The sequence below is a fragment of the Drosophila gunungcola genome, unplaced genomic scaffold, assembly GCF_025200985.1.
Source record: "Drosophila gunungcola strain Sukarami unplaced genomic scaffold, Dgunungcola_SK_2 000028F, whole genome shotgun sequence".
NCBI classification, from domain to species: domain Eukaryota; kingdom Metazoa; phylum Arthropoda; class Insecta; order Diptera; family Drosophilidae; genus Drosophila; species Drosophila gunungcola.
In genome coordinates, this window is record NW_026453206.1 from 583712 (window position 1) to 605425 (window position 21714).

Consider the following 21714-nt stretch of genomic DNA (forward strand, 5'->3'; position numbering starts at 1 on the left):
CCAATTATTTTCTGAGTCTAGCAAGAACGAAGGCCCACCGAACCAAATGGACGTTGTAAGCTCCTCTACGTCACATCCTCGGGACACTATATCTGCTGGGTTGACTTTCGTGGGAACGTGTCTCCAAATTGCTTTCTCCGACCACTCCTGAATTTCGGCAACCCGGTTCGAAACAAAAACCGACAACGACGAGGGATGGGTTTTAATCCAGTGTAAAGTGATCTCGGAGTCTGTCCACAGGAAAACATTCTCAATGGGAGAATTTAGCAATGGCCTGACACGATTATAGAGATCTGCTAAAAGGTGAGCTGCACACAGCTCAAGGCGAGGCAAAGTTTTCGTCTTGAGGGGAGCTACTTTCGATTTGGCGGTCAATAAAGACACTTTCAAACCTTCAGCAGTTTGAGTCCGAACGTAGATGCACGCTCCATACGCTCGCATGGAAGCGTCAGCGAAACCATGTATTTGAATCGGGACTTGTGGATCTGTGTTGACGAATCGCGATACCTTAATTTTAGGCAGCTGCAGAAGCGTCGCTTTAAACGTCTCCCACGACGTGAGCAACTGCATCGGTAGCGACTCGTCCCAATCTAATTTTCGAAGCCACAGTTCCTGCAACAACATCTTTGCCTTTGTGACCAAAGAACACAAGAGGCCAAGTGGGTCGAAAAGTCGAGCAGTCACCGACAAAATATTTCGTTTTGTCGCGCGATGATCCAGGAAAGAGTCATCCAACCGAAATTGAAAGTAATCTTTAACCGGTAACCAAACCACGCCAAGGGTCTTGGTTACGTCTGAGCCTGCCATAAGTGGCTTGCGCCATCTCTCCTAGCCGCATTAAACACCGAATCGCCAAAAAGGGTGCTGGCGAAGTTCCATATGCAACGGTGTTCAACTTAAAGATTTTCAAAAACTCAGAAGGATCTCGTCTCCATACTATGAGCTGGAAGTTACGATCAGCTTCGTCCACCATCACTTGGCGATACATCTTTTTGACATCGGCCGCAAGGGCAAACTGCAATCTAAACCGAAGCAGAGTCGAGTACAGCTCCTCTTGAATAGTTGGGCCTACCATCAAGATGTCATTCAACGCTATAGAAGTACGGCTCGATGCATCGAAAACTACTCTCAACTTAGTTGAAGTACTTTGTGGCCGTAAAACGCATTGGTGCGGAATGAAATAGTGCGGAGTATTCGGAATTTTGTCATTGGTGGAAGACATGTGGCCCAGTGAAACATATTCCTCCATGAATTCAATATACATCTTCTTCAGCGAAGGGTCCTTTGACAATTTCCTTTCTAGCGACAAAAATCTACGTTTCGCAACTTCGTATGACGAACCAAGAGTATTTGGGTCAGATTTAAACGGCAAACGAACCGAAAATCTACCGGACGACAATCTTTGAGTATTTTTCTCAAAGTGTTGTTGACAGAGTTGTTGCTCAGGAGTATGGACTTTAGCCTTGGGCGGCAAGTCCTCCACAGACCAAAATTTCTGCAGGGTTGTGTCAATTGACTCCAACGCTTCCTCCTGGCAGCTGAGATGTACCATTTTTTTAGCGTTTTTATTATTTTCAGAGGCACATCTGCCTGACACTATCCAGCCGAGAACTGTCTTTTGTAGGATGGGGAATTCAGGCCCCTGCTTTATCTGGCCAATAGATAAAAGTTCAAAGAATGTTTCAGCGCCGATAAGCATATCTATTTTTTGGGGCTTGAAGAAGAATGGATCTGCCAACTGAATATTTTCAGGCACACCCGCTGGTGTTCACCGCTTGATCCAGATGATAACCAGAAATATTTTTCATAATCCAAAAATCGGACGACAATTGGCTGTTCCCTACTCGCGACTTCACAATCGTGTGTATTTTTTTTGTGGCTTGGGCATTAGTTCCACCAATGCCTCGCAAGCTCATGCACACGTCCTCTCTTGTAATTTTGAGCCTCTGAGCGAGCTCGTCGGTTACAAAGTTTAATTGTGAACCAGAGTCGAGCAACGCTCGAGCTAATACAAACTCGCCGCTTTTTGTTTGGACGCTCACAACAGCAGTTGCAAGAATGACTCAATCCGATGCATTTGCATGCAAAACATGCGAAGTGGATGGAGACTCCTGCATGAGCGTGGGCTGAGAAGGAGGTGGCAACGCGAGATTTGTGTTTGGGGCATATATATGTAGCAAAGTGTGATGTGAGGAATTGCACACTCTACATCTGTTCGATTTGCATTTTTTGACAGTGTGACCCTTTCTTAAGCAGTTAATGCATAAGGGTGCTCTTTTAGCGAAATCGAATCTTTGCTGAACTGTCAGGGCTGCGAAGGAAGCGCAGTTTCCAATCTGATGTTCAGCTGAGTTGCAACACATGCATTGAACAGAGTCGTTCCTGGCAGCGACAAACGAAAAACTCCTATTTCCATTCTTCTTAGGATTAGATTGGGCCTGCTGAACAGTTTTGGGCTTGGAAGCCTCTTCTGCTACCATGTGTTGGTATCGCCTGTTGAGGGCCGCCTCACATTCGCTCCAAAGTGGAAGCGAAGTATAATCTAACTGTTCTTCCCATTTTCTTTTAGTTCCTGCATCGACCTTGCTCATTACCAGATGTATTAAAATGGCATTAGTAATGCGTCTATCATCCCCAATAGACAGCAAGGAGTCATACAAGGCTGTGACCGTGTCGATGAGGATTCTCAAGGCTGTAGCTGAAGGCTGGGAAATTTTTTGCAAAAATTGCACTGCTGCAGCGATTGAGAACGAAAACGACAAAAGATAACTCGAAATAGCGGCAGCGGTGTCGGTGTGCGTGTGTATGTGTACGCGGCTAGCGGCTCTTCCTATGCAGATGCTAACGGAGAATGATACACTGACCGATAACTAAGGGCAACGAATATATAAGCCTGATGCCAAAATGCGCGCAAAATTATGAAAAGCGCGGAAAATTGGAAAAGCGCGGGAAAATTCTGAAAAGCGCGGGAAATGTTCGGACAAACTGCAGCGAAAGTTATTGCCGCTAATTTTCTGAGAGCTTCAATTTTCACAATTTGCACTTTTTTTCCAGCTATTTTTATTTATACCCTAAATTGGTGCTCACTACGACGAAAGTTGGGGGAATTAAGTTCGCACTAATTGGGTCGACGACGAGTATTTTATTGCTTGTTCTTTGGCCAAAGCGATTCACATATAATTCGAAATAGGTTATGTTTATTGTAGAATTTTGGTTGTTAGTACATGCAAATTTTTATTTCTTGGTTAGAATGCTCACTATCTACCGATTTTTACACGAATGCAAAAAGTTGAAAGATGGGCCAAAACACAATTGACAAAACGCCACAGATTAACTTTCAACTTTTGGCACTCTATACCTGGATGGCCGACTTGATAATTGCAACTTCCTTTTTGTCTTCCATTTGGCGGCAGCAGCAAATTGAGCGATTAAAATTGCCGAAACGTCAGGCGCAACTTCAAGAGCGGCAGAAAATTTCCAGCGACGAAATTATTGAATTTAATTTATTGGCCGAACCGACACGAATAAATTGGTTGTTGTTGGTATTGTTTATAGTTTTCACCGACAAAAAAAATTAAAACTCCCGAACTCTACTGCTGATCACGTCGGGGTCACCATGAAAAATTTAATACTATTTTGTATTAACAACGCGAAAACTTTGTGAACGCAGTAGTTCGAGACGATTTTAATTTGCGAAAAATTGTGAAACTATGTCGAAAGCGCGACGAAAAGGAGTGGCTACGATGATGTTCGATGGATCACTAACAATTATATTTCAAGAATTTCTCTTAGAACCTAACTTATGCTACGGTGGCGAGAGACGGGGCGAATTCGCAAGAGCGAACAGACGAAAGCTTTATTGGCTCCCGCTCTCGCCCTACAACTAGTGATTTAAATACAAGCGCTGAGTGCGCAAACAACCCTCTTTCCATTGAATTCGTTGCAGTTAAAATTAATATCATTCCTCCTAGATCTGATACTTCTCTCTATTTAATGCACTTGTCTGCCATTCAATTAGTATCCTCTTCTATTGCCGATGAGGACCGCCTGATTATAATGGGAGATTTTAATTTTTAATCTCCTTTTTGCCGAAAGCCAGCATTACTTTATCGACGGCCTGACGGACTTGTCTCTGGGCCAGATAAACTTTGTAAAGAACCATTTGGATAGACTTCTCGACTTAATATTTGTTAATAACGACACTCTAGCTAATGTCCTCAGAAGCCCTCCCTTTTCTCTGCCTGAAGACCCCTATCATCCAACCCTATTGTTGAATGTTGAGATCGTTGCAGAAATTCAGACTAAGGCGGCCTTACGCGTAAAATGTTTCCGCAATGCCAATTTTGTTGGTTTACACCAGCATTTGAGTGCTATCGATTGGTCCTTCTTAAAATCATGTAATGACATAGAAACTGCAGTTTCATCCTTTAATTTGACATTGCAGTCGTCATTAAATCTTTTCGTTCCCGAGGTATCGGTAAGTGTCTCTTCTAACCCCCATGGTTCAATAGGCACTTGTCTTACCTCAAAAATAAAAAAAAATCGAGGCAGTATAAAAAATACTTAAAATCCAATTCAGCAGTGGATTTTTCCAATTATGTCACGAGCCGCGTCCTGTTCTTTAATGCCTCTAAACTTTGTTAAGAATGCTACATCGCTCAATGTAGAGATAACATTCGTAATGATCCGAAAAGTTTTTACTCCTTTGTAAACTCTAAAAGAAAATCAAATGCGAATCCTTCAACTATGTGTTTACACAACCGAACTGAATCATCATCTTTAGACATTTCTAATCTTTTTGCAAACTTTTTTCAGTCAACCTACTCTCTTCAATCCTATGACTTTTCCACTCCCTACCCATATGATCTGCCCTGCATCAATAATATTTTTGTTGCTCGATTTGAAGTTAGCGATGTTCTTAAAGCACTTCTGTCGCTGGAAACGTCCTATTCCGCGGGCCCTGATAACATCCCTAGCTGTGTTCTAAGAAACTGTGCCGAAGCTCTGTCTTGGCCAATCACTTTTCTATTTAACTTATCTTTATTATCTTCAGAGTTCCCGAGAATTTGGAATGAATCTTTTATTATTCCAATTCATAAAAAAGGCTCAAGGTCCGATGTCGAAAATTATCGTGGTATAGCCAAACTTTCTGCCATACCTAAGCTTTTTGAACAGCTGGTCACTTGTCAACTTCAACATATGTGTGCCTCCATCATCTCTCCCGCACAGCATGGCTTTGTAAAACAACGGTCGACCACTACTAATCTTCTCGAATTTTATACTCTTATCCACTGTAGTTTCCTAAATAAATGCCAAACTGACGTTATTTTCACTGACTTCAGCAAGGCATTTGATTTAGTAAGCCATAGCCTTCTTCTTCATAAACTATCTCTTCTTGGTTTTCCACCTAATTTACTTAACTGGATTTCTGCCTATCTTTCTCTTCAATAATCAGCTTTCCTCCGTCGTAAATGCTTTTTCTGGTGTCCCCCAAGGAAGTCATCTGGGGCCACTACTTTTCGTTCTTTTTATTAATGATCTTCCAAAAGTAGTGTCATTTGCCTCTACTCTAATGTATGCGGACGATGTAAAAATTTGCCTATCATTCTCTGACCAAATGTCATACCTTCGCCTACAGTCGGACATTGATCAATTACAAATATGGTGTTCCAACAATTTGTTGCTTCTTAATCACACTAAATGCAAATGTATGTCCTTTTACCGGACTACAGCCCACATACACTCTTACCATCTTGGAAACTCTACTTTAGAACGTATTACGCAAGTAACTGATCTAGGTGTCCTATTTGATAGCAAGTTATGTTTCAAAAAACATATTTCTGTCATCATTGGTAAAGCTAAGGGTGTTTTAGCCTTCATAAAACGTTGGGCCAAGGAGTTTGACGACCCGTATACAACAAAGACTCTTTACATTTCCATGGTTCGCCCCATTTTGGAATACTGCTCATGTGTTTGGAGCCCTCAATACATTGATCAACAAAAATTAATCGAGTCAGTCCAAAAGCAATTTTTATTATTTGCTCTCCGACAGCTGAATTGGGACCCGGTGAGGCGTTTGCCACCTTACTCTTCAAGGTTAATGTTAATTGATCTAAAGTCTTTAAAACATCTCATAGGTGAGGTAAATTCTGGCCTCCTCCTAAGCTATATTAACATCGCTGTTCCCTCAAGATTTACTCGTACTTTTCACCTATTCACTTGCCAATTTGTAGATCCAACTTTGCCCTTCAAGAGCCCTTTCGGGTGCTTTGTTCCAATTATAATGCAGTATACCCTGCAATATCTTTGGAAAATTCTATTGATCGGTTATCATCTAACATTTATGCTTTTCTTGAATCATATAATATTTAGTTAGTTTTAAGTTATATTTATTTTTAGCATATATGTGTAAGTTAGCAGTTCATTGTTAACTATTAATCAATAAATCAAAGTAAACATACCGATCCCATATGCATATATTGTAAATTTTTTATTAACATATATCTATATATACCATTTCTAAATATTATAAGCAGTACCTATAAGTAAAATTAAAATTTGAAATAATTAAAATTTGAGGAAGCAAAGACAAGAATATACATTTACATAAACAAAACAAAACCTTATGTAAATTTGCGGAGGTCTCGCAACAGTTGAGATGTAAAATATCGAGTAAAGGAAATCACATACACAACTATATGCGAATGTAGAGAAAAAAAATCTCATATAAATAACTTTAGAAATACCGAGATTAAAAGATCTCAATATTTAACCCCTGGTTGGAGCTCCAAATATATATATTTATGAATTAATCAATATTTATATTTTCGTATGTGGGTCAACAATCGTGTGACAAAAATTTAAATCAGTTAAAAGGAAGTGTTTTCCGTATGAATTTGGCATCGCAGCTGTAGCAATGGGATGCAAATAAAATGAAATTAAATTAACTGAAGATATTTAATGCAAGGAGTGAAGATGAATGTTTATAGTTAATAATAATAAAATTATAAACACTAAACTCCAATTTGTTCAGCGCAAGTAAAGTTTCCAGTAACGTCCAATTTGTAACATTATTTATTTTATTTTTGTTTACATTTTATTTTGTTTACATTTTGTCTTGTTATGATTTCGTCGGACTGAGATGGCCGATCAGCTGGGCTATTGTGCGGACTGAGGGCTGGGAAGAACCCCACCATGAGATCGACTGGCTAGCCGGCCTTGCCCCATCGAAAAACCAGGTCCGTAACAGCTGTTAATCAAACAAATAAAATTTTTTTTTTTTTTGAGCGTACACTGCAATAAGATTTGAGTTTTATTTTATAATAAATACATATTCATAAATTGTGTTAATTAAATTAATGCGTTTTAAATATTATTTTCGTTTAATTCCAGAAAAACTATTTAAAAACAGAAGGTAATATATATATATATATTTCATAAATTTAAATTTTGTGAACTCGTTTCGTTTATATGTGTGCTCACGTTTTTCTCTCTTTCTTTTCGATCTGCCTAGGGTGAACATACATCTACATCTTTATTTTTCAGATTGCAATATTCAAAACTCTTTTGGAGGACAATTTGCCAAGGAATATTAGTAAGGTATTAAGTCCCAGTTTAATAATGGAGCTAAGCTACGGGTACTAGGGACAAGGAAGGTTTTGCGTCCTACATTCAGTTAAATGTGACATTATTCTGTAAGGGTTTTGCAAACTTACAATCACATTTTAATGAAATTACATATTTCCTTCTTTGCGATAACGTTTAATTTTTGTTCAATCAATTGTCAAATTCTTTAACTTTTTAGTGCTTTACACTTTTGAGTAAAAACAAAAATGTCATTTATCAATACATTGACGAACTTAGTTATAGGCACAGTTGCCATGTCTGACTTTAACATAGCTTTTCTCCGCTAAAAACTAAGATATAAATTTAAAACAAATTTTATTCATGTATATCGATAAATTGACAACAAAACCAAATTTACTTTATTCTTATATCTCATTTCTAGTAATTATTAAAATTACAGGTATGAAAAATACACCTGATTTTCTTTGAACAATAATGGGCACAATTAGGTAATAGTGAACTATTTTGTAGAAATTTCATCGATATGGCTACATTTTTCTTCAATTTAACTTAATTTCGGAATTGCGTGGCTAAACATTTTCAAGCTAAAAACCACGCAGTGTCTTATTCTTAAACAAAATTATCAAATTTTATCAAAATGTGCGGCAAACAAAAGGAAACCACTAAATCTCAACGGAAAATAATTTTATATTTGCATATTCAGGCATTTGCATAGTCGGGCAAGGCAAATCATATGCTGAGATTGGGGAAATGATGGATAGAAGACGTTTTACCATTGGAAGCATTGTCCAGCGTTTTAAAGGAGCCTCATCATTGGAGAGTGCTAAGCACACTGATCGACCCAAAGCTTTGACTGACCGGGAACGGGCAGCTGAATTTAAAAATGAATTCGGAAAAGATATTTACCCTATTGCGGTTCGGAGGACACTGCACGAAGCTATCTAAAAAAAAGCCGCGTTGATAGAAAAAAACCACTTATGTATTTCCAAAGTCAACCAGCAGAAGCGTTTAGCCGCTGGTGTCGGCGAACTTGTATTTATAGAAGGAATCATGGACAAAAAATATTATTTAGATATCCTTAGATATCCATCTTGGAAACTCTACTTTAGAACGTATTACGCAAGTAACTGATCTAGGTGTCCTATTTGATAGCAAGTTATGTTTCAAAAAACATATTTCTGTCATCATTGGTAAAGCTAAGGGTGTTTTAGCCTTCATAAAACGTTGGGCCAAGGAGTTTGACGACCCGTATACAACAAAGACTCTTTACATTTCCATGGTTCGCCCCATTTTGGAATACTGCTCATGTGTTTGGAGCCCTCAATACATTGATCAACAAAAATTAATCGAGTCAGTCCAAAAGCAATTTTTATTATTTGCTCTCCGACAGCTGAATTGGGACCCGGTGAGGCGTTTGCCACCTTACTCTTCAAGGTTAATGTTAATTGATCTAAAGTCTTTAAAACATCTCATAGGTGAGGTAAATTCTGGCCTCCTCCTAAGCTATATTAACATCGCTGTTCCCTCAAGATTTACTCGTACTTTTCACCTATTCACTTGCCAATTTGTAGATCCAACTTTGCCCTTCAAGAGCCCTTTCGGGTGCTTTGTTCCAATTATAATGCAGTATACCCTGCAATATCTTTGGAAAATTCTATTGATCGGTTATCATCTAACATTTATGCTTTTCTTGAATCATATAATATTTAGTTAGTTTTAAGTTATATTTATTTTTAGCATATATGTGTAAGTTAGCAGTTCATTGTTAACTATTAATCAATAAATCAAAGTAAACATATCGATCCCATATGCATATATTGTAAATTTTTTATTAACATATATCTATATATACCATTTCTAAATATTATAAGCAGTACCTATAAGTAAAATTAAAATTTGAAATAATTAAAATTTGAGGAAGCAAAGACAAGAATATACATTTACATAAACAAAACAAAACCTTATGTAAATTTGCGGAGGTCTCGCAACAGTTGAGATGTAAAATATCGAGTAAAGGAAATCACATACACAACTATATGCGAATGTAGAGAAAAAAAATCTCATATAAATAACTTTAGAAATACCGAGATTAAAAGATCTCAATATTTAACCCCTGGTTGGAGCTCCAAATATATATATTTATGAATTAATCAATATTTATATTTTCGTATGTGGGTCAACAATCGTGTGACAAAAATTTAAATCAGTTAAAAGGAAGTGTTTTCCGTATGAATTTGGCATCGCAGCTGTAGCAATGGGATGCAAATAAAATGAAATTAAATTAACTGAAGATATTTAATGCAAGGAGTGAAGATGAATGTTTATAGTTAATAATAATAAAATTATAAACACTAAACTTCAATTTGTTCAGCGCAAGTAAAGTTTCCAGTAACGTCCAATTTGTAACATTATTTATTTTATTTTTGTTTACATTTTATTTTGTTTACATTTTGTCTTGTTATGATTTCGTCGGACTGAGATGGCCGATCAGCTGGGCTGTTGTGCGGACTGAGGGCTGGGAAGAACCCCACCATGAGATCGACTGGCTAGCCGGCCTTGCCCCATCGAAAAACCAGGTCCGTAACAGCTGTTAATCAAACAAATAAAATTATAAAATATATATATTTCATAAATTTAAATTTTGTGAACTCGTTTCGTTTATATGTGTGCTCACGTTTTTCTCTCTTTCTTTTCGATCTGCCTAGGGTGAACATACATCTACATCTTTATTTTTCAGATTGCAATATTCAAAACTCTTTTGGAGGACAATTTGCCAAGGAATATTAGTAAGGTATTAAGTCCCAGTTTAATAATGGAGCTAAGCTACGGGTACTAGGGACAAGGAAGGTTTTGCGTCCTACATTCAGTTAAATGTGACATTATTCTGTAAGGGTTTTGCAAACTTACAATCACATTTTAATTAAATTACATATTTCCTTCTTTGCGATAACGTTTAATTTTTGTTCAATCAATTGTCAAATTCTTTAACTTTTTAGTGCTTTACACTTTTGAGTAAAAACAAAAATGTCATTTATCAATACATTGACGAACTTAGTTATAGGCACAGTTGCCATGTCTGACTTTAACATAGCTTTTCTCCGCTAAAAACTAAGATATAAATTTAAAACAAATTTTATTCATGTATATCGATAAATTGACAACAAAACCAAATTTACTTTATTCTTATATCTCATTTCTAGTAATTATTAAAATTACAGGTATGAAAAATACACCTGATTTTCTTTGAACAATAATGGGCACAATTAGGTAATAGTGAACTATTTTGTAGAAATTTCATCGATATGGCTACATTTTTCTTCAATTTAACTTAATTTCGGAATTGCGTGGCTAAACATTTTCAAGCTAAAAACCACGCAGTGTCTTATTCTTAAACAAAATTATCAAATTTTATCAAAATGTGCGGCAAACAAAAGGAAACCACTAAATCTCAACGGAAAATAATTTTATATTTGCATATTCAGGCATTTGCATAGTCGGGCAAGGCAAATCATATGCTGAGATTGGGGAAATGATGGATAGAAGACGTTTTACCATTGGAAGCATTGTCCAGCGTTTTAAAGGAGCCTCATCATTGGAGAGTGCTAAGCAAACTGATCGACCCAAAGCTTTGACTGACCGGGAACGGGCAGCTGAATTTAAAAATGAATTCGGAAAAGATATTTACCCTATTGCGGTTCGGAGGACACTGCACGAAGCTATCTAAAAAAAAGCCGCGTTGATAGAAAAAAACCACTTATGTATTTCCAAAGTCAACCAGCAGAAGCGTTTAGCCGCTGGTGTCGGCGAACTTGTATTTATAGAAGGAATCATGGACAAAAAATATTATTTAGATATCCTTAACAGAAATCTAAAAAAAAGGACGAAAAGTTGAACTTACCAGCCACATTCACTTTTCAACACGACTATGACCCAAAGCATACGGCTTATATGTCCGTATGTGGCTCGCACATCATGTAAAACATACTTTGCCGAATCCGCCCCAAACTCCAGATCTAAACCCAATCGAGCATTTGTGGGCAGAATTGGATCGAAGTGTTAAAAAACGGGCTATATCAAAAAAGGCCCAGCTGAAGGTGGCACTGGTGGAGGAGTGGCACAATACTGGTTCAGAAACTACCCAAAACTTAGTTTCCTCGATGCCCAGGCGCTTGGAGGCAGTCATTAAGCATAAGCGCTTAGCCACAAAATACTAATTTTTATTTTAAAACGATTCTTTATGTTTATTTTTGTCATTTTTTGTTAAATCAGGTGTTTTTTTATAATTTTAATTTTTATAATTACTAGAAATGTTATATAAGAGTGAAGTATAGTTGGTTTTGTTGTAAATTTATCGACTTATATGAATTTGATTAAATATCTTAGTTTTTAGTGCAGAAAAGCGTTGTTAAAGTCAGTCAAGTCAACTGTCAATTACTAAGTTCGTCACTGTACATAGTGTGTTAAATGACAAGCATTATAATTTTGTAATTATTATATTTTCAGAGTCACACAGGAGGGACGGCTTCCGCTTCACCGACCACATGAAAGAGCTTCGACTGGCCTTCACTAGGGCTAAGAATAAAACTTATAAGGCTTAAAGTATAGCTAAAAAGATGAGAGAGGAAGTAAACGAACCGGAGTAAAACAATAAATTTAAAAGCAAATGTTTATATAAAAAAATTAAAGATATAAATATTGAAATTAAAAAATAGAACGTTTCCCATAGCTTTTTTGGAAACGATAATATTTGCATTCTTGTTATGGACCTGGGTGGTCCTGCGTGAGTCGGGCTGCCCCAGCTAGCTCGATTTTCCAGGGCCGTGGTTCCCCTAACCCTGCCCTCTCACACAATAACAGAAAACGTTGGACTCTCATGTCCTACGTTTCGCAACACTCTATGCTGCACCGTCATTTTTGAATTTAAATGTCAATTGCAAACAAACAAAAAAAAATACACAAATAATAGTCCTTTTAAACCTACACACATTTGGCAACTCTTTGGGTTCCTCCTGCTGAACTGGAGGTCACCTGCTCGACCTCCCGACCATGCAGACTGCCTTGAGCAACATACTTGCAGCTGCCCCAAATACATTTGTTTACCTTTATTTATTCCTTTTTATACCCTTGCAGAGGGTATTATAATTTCAGTCAGAAGTTTGCAACGCAGTGAAGGAGACATTTCCGACCCTATAAAGTATATATATTCTTGATCAGTATCACTAGGCGAGTCGATCTAGCCATGTCCGTCTGTCAGTCTGTCCGTCTGTCCGTCCGTTTCTACGCAAACTAGTCTCTCAGTTTTAAAGCTATCTGCATGAAACTTTCCCAAAAGTTGTCTTTCTATTGCAGGTGGTCGGTATAAGTCGGAACGAGGCAGATCGGACGACTATAGCATATAGCTCCCATAGAAACAATCGAAAAAATAAATAAAAAAAAATTATAACTTTGCTGTTTTTTAACTTTTTTTTAGTTCTTCGACATATAGTAATGGCTAAATAATATAGAATTACGGTTTAAATTTCATCAAAATCGGACGACTATATCATATAGTTCCCATAGGAACAATCGGAAAAAAAAAAATTATAACTTTGCTGTTTTTTTATTTTTTTTTTAGTTCTTCGACATATAGTAATGGTTAAATAATATAGAATTACGGTTTAAATTTCATCAAAATCGGACGAGTATATCATATAGCTCCCATAGGAACAATCGGTAAAAAAATACCAAAAAAAAAATATAGCTTTGCTGTTTTTTAATTTTTTTTTTAGTTCTTCGACATATAATAATGGTTAAATATTTTAGAATTACGGTTTAAGTTACAACAAAATCGGACGACTATATAATACAGCTCCCAAAGAAATAATAAAAATATATAAAATAACTATCTTATAATTGAGCTGCAAATTATTTTAAACATATACGCAAGTAAGTCATAATTTTAATGTTTTCAAAAATATTTAATTCTTGCTATAGCTGCAAGGGTATATGAACTTCGGCCTGCCGAAGTTTGCTTCCTTTCTTGTATCTTTTTTTTTGTGCACCATTATGTACCCCTTTTACTAATATCCCACCCTCTCCCATTAATTATTCTTCACTCCATGTTCATCTTTCTTTTTTTCCTTTAATAATTCTTATTTACTGGTTTTTTACAACATATGTATTACCCTTTTTTGTGGACCCCAGTGCACGTTCTCGGGTTTCCCAAAATTTATATACTCCTCGACCCTGACCTACCGTAAAAGCTCTTAAGGTTGTTTATTCTTTCTTTACCAGGGAGTAAACAAAAAGTATATTTATATACGCAAAGAAAAACTGAATTTATATTACTCCGGGCTCAAATCCCCACGCTCACTTCACCTGTAGGCCGTCATAGTTAGATTTGGTCGCGAAAAATGTCCGGCGCGTTTATAAAAATTGAGCCGCTTTGTGCGGATAACTATGACACGTGGAAAGTTCAAATGCGGGCAGTGCTCGTGAAAAACGACCTGTGGCAATATGTGGACGGTACGAAGGAGTGCCCCAGTGGAAGTGGAAGCACATCGGCTGCTGACTCCGCCGTATGGAAAACGTACGACGAAAAAGCGCGTGCAGATATCTTACTATCGGTCAGCCCCTCAGAATTGGCTTTGATCGAGGGATGCAATACAGCTAAACGCTGTTGGATGAAACTGCAGGAAATTTTTATGACGAGAGGACCAGTGCGAAAAGCAGCTCTTCTAAAGAAGCTAATATTATCGCGCCTGTGTGAAGGCGGCAATATACGAGAGCACATAAACGAAACATTTGAAGCCGTAAAGAAATTAAGGGAAATCGGCGTAGCAATCGGAGACGACTTATTGGCCATTATTTTACTCTACAGTCTGCCAGACACCTTCGAAACGTTTAGATGCGCGATGGAAGCAAGGGATGACTTACCACACCCAGAATTCTTAAGAGTAAAAATATTAGAGGAGGCCGAAGCCAGAAAAAATAGGCACGTGCCAGATGAACAAAATGCAATGTTCGCGAAACGTCGAAAGGACAGGAATGGAAAGCAAACTAGAAACAAAGAGACTAGAAAATGTCTTAACTGTAACAGAGTCGGGCACATATCCAAAAACTGCTGGAATAAAACGAATGGAAAGGGCGAAGAGTCCGATCATAGAGAGAAAGCAAAGAGAGCAGAGGAATCAACATTCGCATGCCAGGCAAATTTCTGAGCGAATAAAGCTGGCGCTTGGTGCTTAGACAGCGGCTGTACCTCGCACATGAGCTCAAACACGAAACTATTTGCAAATATAAAAGAAATAAAGAAAACTTTACATTTGGCCAACGACGAGACAACAACTATAAGTGGTGTTGGTGAAATAAAAATCGCAGTCGACGACAAAGGAGAGAAGAAAAATATTACTCTCACAGACGTGCATTACGTTCCCGACCTCAGGCAGAGCTTGCTGTCAATATCAAAGATTACGGATAAGGGATACGAGGTACACTTCAGGAAAGACGAGGCTCTAATCATGAAAGGTAACAACGAAATTTGGTTACGCGCACAAAGACGCGGAAATCTGTATTATTTGGACAGCTTAGAACATCAATCAAATAACATCGAGAAAATCCACTTGAGCAATATCAACGGATGGCATTATCGAATGGGACACTTGAACGAACGAGATCTAAAGAACATGGCAAATGAAGGCAAAGTGCACGGAATGAATATAAAAGAAAACGAAAAAATGTCGGATTGCGAAATCTGTGTGAGCGAAAAACAAGTGGCGAATTCGTACAAAAGTTCCCCTGGAAGCAGAACAACTGAACTACTGGAAATCGTACACAGCGATGTGTGCGGGCCCATGCGAAAAGAATCTATGGGCGGATGCAAGTATTACGTAACATTTATTGACGATTACTCTAGATATTGCGAAGTTACATTTATTAAACAGAAATCTGACGTATTGAAAGCTTTCGTCGATTATAAGGCCGCCGCTGAAAATTTCACTGGAAAGAAAATAAAGACGCTACAATCTGACAACGGAACGGAATACTGTAACCGGGAATTTGACGCCTACCTAGCATGGAACGGGATTAAACGAAGACTAAGTGCACCATATACCCCCCAACAAAACGGGCTAGCAGAAAGGCAAAACAGGACGCTAGTCGAGATGGCCAGATGCATGATGAGGCAAGCAGGAGCACCTGCTATTTTTTGGGCTGAAGCCGTGAACACAGCGTGCTACATACGCAACCGATGTCCAGCAGCAGGCTTGTCAGGAGGTATTCCCTATACGTACTGGACGAAGAAAATCGCGACAGTGGCACACCTGAGAGCATTCGGCACCAAGGCATTTGCGCTCGAAAAAGGCATCAACAAGGGAAAATTTGATCCCAGATCGGTTGAATGCATATTGGTAGGATATGCAGCTACTTCAAAGGCATATCGACTTTATGTCCCGGAAAGGCGAAAAGTAATAATTTCTAATGACGTAAAATTTCTGAGTCTTCCAGGCTTCAGTACCCATTTTGAGGAATTTTATACGGAGCCCAACTCAGAAGAGATTAGCATTGAGATGACGGGCACGAAAATTAAACAAGTTGATCTTGAAGCGGATCCGTCGGTGGACTCTCCACAAGAACCCACTATTTCGGCGCAACGCCGTGGCAGAGGGCGTCCGAAAACACTTCGAAGTGGATTCCGTGGCAGGCCACGGAAAATTTATCAACAACCGAATGTAGAACACAGCAATGAAGACGACGCGGAGAGCGAGGAACTACAAAGCGATGAGCCTTACGAAGAGTGTGAAATAGCCAACGCACTATTTGACGATCCTGTAAATATCGCCGAAGCGAAAAGCTCTGACGATGCCGATAAATGGATAAAGGCGATCGAAGACGAATTTATGGCGCATCTAAAAAATAAGACATGGGACATCGTGGAGAAACCAGATGACCGAAAGACGATTGGCAACAGAATGGTTTTTCGCACAAAGGACACTGGAGGCGATGAGATCAAGAAAAAGGTGCGTTTGGTGGCTAAAGGTTACACACAGAGACCGGGTGAGGATTTCCATGAAACATACTCACCCGTAGTTCGATTCAGTACGATCCGACTCCTCATGGCATTATCCGTGGAAGCGTGTATGGAAGTTCACCAAATGGATGTTGTGACAGCTTACTTAAATGGAGAGCTCGAGGAGAAAATCTTTATGGAAATTCCGGAGGGATTTCGCGATTTTGTCACCAGTATGGCAACTGGTGCGCCTATTGGATCACACGGAAGATCTCTAGATCGAAATTCCACCGAAACAGCGAAAAACTGGATACACAGCATGAGCAGATATCAGAAGCCTGTATGTGCGCTTCGAAAGCCGTTATATGGACTACGACAATCCGGGCTAAGATGGTATCAAAAGCTAACTGCGAAGTTGGTAGACAGCGGACTGATAGCGACCAAGGAAGATCCATGCTTATTCGTGAAACGGCGAGGAGAGAAGATATTACTGGTAACCATTTACGTCGACGACCTTCTTCTTGCCTCAAACCATGCCGCATGGATAGACGAAACCAAATCAAATCTTACGGAAGCGTTCGAAATGAAGGATATAGGCTCTGTTAATACCTGCCTAGGTATGGAGTTCCTGCAAAACGTGAAGGAGAACTGGATATTTATCTCGCAGGAGCAGTATATAAACAAAATCTTAAGCAGATTCGAGATGTCGGAATGCAAAGTAGCGTTGACCCCCATTGAAGCGAAGAGCAACCTCAAACGCCCCGACGTAGCTGATGAAGCGGAAATGAAGAAATATCCTTATCAAAACTTAATCGGGCTTTAATGTTTCTTTCAGTTTCCACCCGCCCAGACATTACGTTTGCTGTCAATTTTCTGAGCCAGTTCAACGCGAATTACAATGGGGAAAATCAAAGCAACAAATGTAAACGATATGATCAGTTCTATATGCCCAATATCATAAAGAGATGAGAATCATATGTAAAAGCTTAAAAGTAACGGCTTATCTCTCTTCCCTCATTTATAACCTAAAGAAGTGTAGATAAGCGCGACTCTACCCCTTTTCATAAGTCAGTCAGCTTCAAGCCGCAGATCACGCGAGTTATGTATCAACCGTCAAAATATACTTAGATAATTAAAAGAGCATTTATTCTTTAACCTACAAGTACACGTGTTTCTTTCATTCGCTGCTTCAAAATGTAAATAAGAAAAATATTTGAAGAAGATGTAGATATTATCACCAACCATACAACATATAGACTGGTCATTTCATACAACGCATTTGGACACAAAAAAACGGACAGCGGAAGGTCCCCCGTGCTCACAGCAGCAGGTCCATGCACTTCGTGTGCGTTCGGGTTTTTTGCTCTCTCATTCTTATTCTCATTTTTATGCTCGCGCACTCATTGCACGAGTTCAGTCGATCAGTCGCAGAGAGGCGCTTTTTGAAGAAGGGTGCCCTGCGCTTGAATTCGTCTTTGTATGTATGCGTGATCATGCATTCTCATACACGGGAGCATGTGTGCGTTTATTTCATTTCGGCGCATCAAGAATATTTTGTCTTTTGCCACTTTTCAAACTTGGTACCCTAAGAATATGGGCGTATTAACTATTGGGTTATGATATAAATATGAATATTTTATGTTGTAATATATTTTTTAATATTTTATTTTTGTTTACAAATTCAAATAACTGGTAGCAGTTAAATGTTTTACATATATGTATGTATTCGAATTTATAGAATTCAGTCCACTGAGATGGGAACAGGGCATATCGCAGTCGTGTCACTTGAAACACCGACTGCTTTTCGGTGGTTGAGAAAACTTCAAACTAAATCAGCTCTTGTGGATGTTTTGCGAGCGGTTGGTGCCTGCATACCCTACCGACGATTGCTTTTAATTGTCTTTAAACAAGTAATAAATAATAAAATACTTTTTAAATTTTTGTAAACGTAAATGGAACAAATATATATATTAACTGTCTTTCAACAATTTGTTATAATCCAAGATATTGGTACAATTAAAATCTAAAATTATTATCATTTAAAAAATGCGGATTTTTATATTTGCCGTTAGTGATATTATGGCTTCTGTGTAAATAAAAAAAAATAACCAAAAAAAGATGTAAATGACACGAATTTACAACAAACACTACACGATAAAATAATTCATTATTCTAAAAATCTAATAACAATAATAAAAAAAATCTGACTGAAGCCGACTGGCTCCCGTTGCCGCCTCTTGGTAAGCGTGCCGGTCCTCCACGCCGTAATAATTTTCTTCAAAAAAATCTCTGGCCGTCTTTCTTTTCCAGGCCTCACAAAAAGAAAATCGCCAGGCCAACTTGGATGACCTGGCTGATTTTTTTTTTAAACTGGTAACTGGGTCTGATCGGCTCTGGAATGAAAAGCCCATAAGCATGGCCTCACTCGCGAACACCGATCACTTACCAAGTTTGTTCGCCGCTTCAGGCTTCCCAGTCCTGCTTTCCTTTACTTCAAGTTGTTGTTGCCTGTGGACACTGGCGCGCTGCTGCAGCTCAAAAAAAATTCTGTCGCACCAAGGTACCGGGATTATGTAATTCGCACGTGCACCACAAAAAAAACTTTACTTGGCGAGGGGAGAGCAGCAGCCTTAACGCCTTGACCGTGACTTTCGTTATGGGCTCTCCTCTTCTCCTATCGCCTTCCCGAACTCCAGCTCTCGTGTTTCAAATTTGCCGGGTCAACGGCCGTTTAAAATTTGGGGTGACCATACAAACAACTCAGTATTTTTCAGTATAAAATCACCCCTGCGCCGACATTCGATATGGCTATTGGAATCATTCTAAATGTGTTCTTGTGGAAGGGGTCAAGCATTGCTGCTTTGGAAGCAGTCCAGAAAGGTTCCCAAGGAACGTTTCTTAGTTCATTCTAACAGTGCGCTGTAGAATGCTTCCTTCGTAAAGTAAAAATGGAAAGATTTGTTCTTAGATCGGTTCTAAAAGAAGGCTTGCTTCTTGTTCCGTCTCGAACAAAAAGAAAAGAGAGCTTTCAGGGATCTGGAATGCGTTTTTCGCATGCAAAGGAAACGTGAAAGAACACATTGTGGAAGCGTGTTATAATAAAATAAACGCACTCATGCTCCCGTGTATGACAATGCATGATCACGCATTCATACGAAGACCAATTCAAGCGCAGGACAATCTTCTTCAAAAAATGAGAATAAGAATGAAAAAACCAAAAAAGCCCAAATGCACACGAAGCCCCGGGGCCTGCTGCTGAAAGCCCCGGGGGTCTGCCGCTAAATAAATTTTGTGTCCATTTTGGTTGACATAATAGGTCAATTTGCTTGCTAAGCGTACTTTTTAATATACCAGAGGGTCTTATTAAACTTAAGATAGAACACCACATCTCACAAAAAAGGCTGGCTGCCGAATTATGCATTAAGAAAACGCAGATTTCAGGTAGTGGAAGCACGTTAAGATCTGCTAAAATCTTCTACTGTGTCGATATAGAAATCTTAGAGATACAACTCCAAAATCTTAGCTTCAATCAACTACATGTTGTCTTGTTAACCGACTTCCTTAGGAAGATAGTTCTTGTCAAGGAGTAAAGCCGCCTAGAAGTTGATAGAGGAGTCTGCCAAGGTAGTTGCCTTAGCTGCACTTTGTTTAATCTCTACACTGCAGATCTTCACAGTTTGAATAACGAAAAACAACAGAGTTTGAAATAGAGTGTAGCGAGCTATATTAGTCCTTTAATCCAGCTAAGTCTTTTTAGAGAATTAGAGATGTAGTGCAAATCAAATATCTAGGACGAATTCCAAAAATTCTCCATGCGCACACATTGAACAGGCAATATCATCAGCAAACTAAATATGTGCATTTTTATAATTGCTACTTGGATGCACTTTCGGGGTAAATGTTAGGAAAGGTTTTCTTCTTTACAATGTGTTTTGCCAAAAGTAGGCTAGAATATGAATGTTCTTCATTTACCAAAATGTCAAAAACCGCCATGGACAAAATAAAAGTACAAAAAAATTTTAGTCTTAGATGCGTACTCGGCCTAATAAAGTGTCCACCGATACCGATCTTATGGCGGCGGAGCTTCCGCCCGAGTACAGAAATGGTTTTTAAACGGCAAAAGAACTGGTCAAAGTTATTGCTTACGAGTTGCCAGCCAAGGATACACTTGTATCCAACAGTGAAATTAATACTAGTTATGTCAAGTCGTATAAAGACTTTAAACATATCCCAGATCAAGTTAAAATCTGTAATCCATTACCTGAACATAATAGTAAAATTAGGGTAGACCTAGATTTCTTTAAGGGAATAGCCAAAAACAAATGTGATTTGAATACATCTTGTATCTTACAAGTATTTAATGAAAAAATGGTATCTCTTAGGAATAGGGACTTTGATATCATTTTCACAGACAGGTCAGTAACAGATAGGTATTCAATCGCAGCGTTTTTAATAAATAGCTCAATATTTACAGCCAGTTTCCTTTTGAACAAGATTTTGTCGTCTCTATCGGCCGAACTGCTAGCGATTGATAAGGCCCTCAAACATGTCGTTTCGGTGGGCATAACTCGTGTAGCCTTCTTGACTGATAGCAGAAAAAGCGCAATTGCAATTCTTAAGTCCAGTCACGAAAACTACATCATTTCCAACATAAGAAAGAAAATTGCCAATCATCTTCAATTGGTGGCTGTTGAAATTCATTACATACCAAGACACACTGGCATACCCCAAAACGATTTCGTGGACTTGGCTGCCAAAAATGCTCCTCCACACGGTACCTTCACTGTAGATGTGTAGCCACATCTTAAATACAGAGATTAATTCCGGAGGACTTGGACAAGAAGTACCCCGACTTCGCTAGTGACAAACAGCGGGGGTACCGCGTACTCTTGCCAACAACGCTAAAAATCATAAACAGATTTATGAGCGGTAACGCTTTTGACAATTATACTTTAAACAAAATGCACGTAATAAGCAATAACAGATGTGACAGATGCAACGATTTCGATAACGCATCGCACATCATATTCAGCTATTTTAAAACAAATCTGCAAGACAGCACTACCCAACACTGAAAATATTCCACGACATTTACCATTTCTTTAAGCACGAACCAACAAACTCATACCAAATTATAATTG

The 21714-nt window shown here is 38.5% G+C and overlaps 1 long non-coding RNA gene across 3 annotated transcripts; it reads right to left on the reverse strand.

Moving 5' to 3' along the window:
• Positions 1–6891: 6891 nt before the first annotated feature.
• LOC128263932 (uncharacterized) lies at positions 6892–21656 on the reverse strand. Of its 3 annotated transcripts, none has more exons than XR_008268582.1 (3): positions 21282–21638; positions 10035–10174; positions 6892–7249 (listed from the first exon to the last, which is right to left on the reverse strand). It is a non-coding gene; the product is annotated as an uncharacterized LOC128263932 (long non-coding RNA). The 3 variants fall into 3 exon arrangements; XR_008268583.1 differs by lacking the exon at positions 6892–7249 and adding an exon at positions 21046–21207 and having other exon boundaries at positions 9982–10174; positions 21282–21643; XR_008268581.1 differs by lacking the exon at positions 6892–7249 and having other exon boundaries at positions 9982–10174; positions 21282–21656.
• Between the last annotated feature and the right edge of the window lie 58 nt (positions 21657–21714).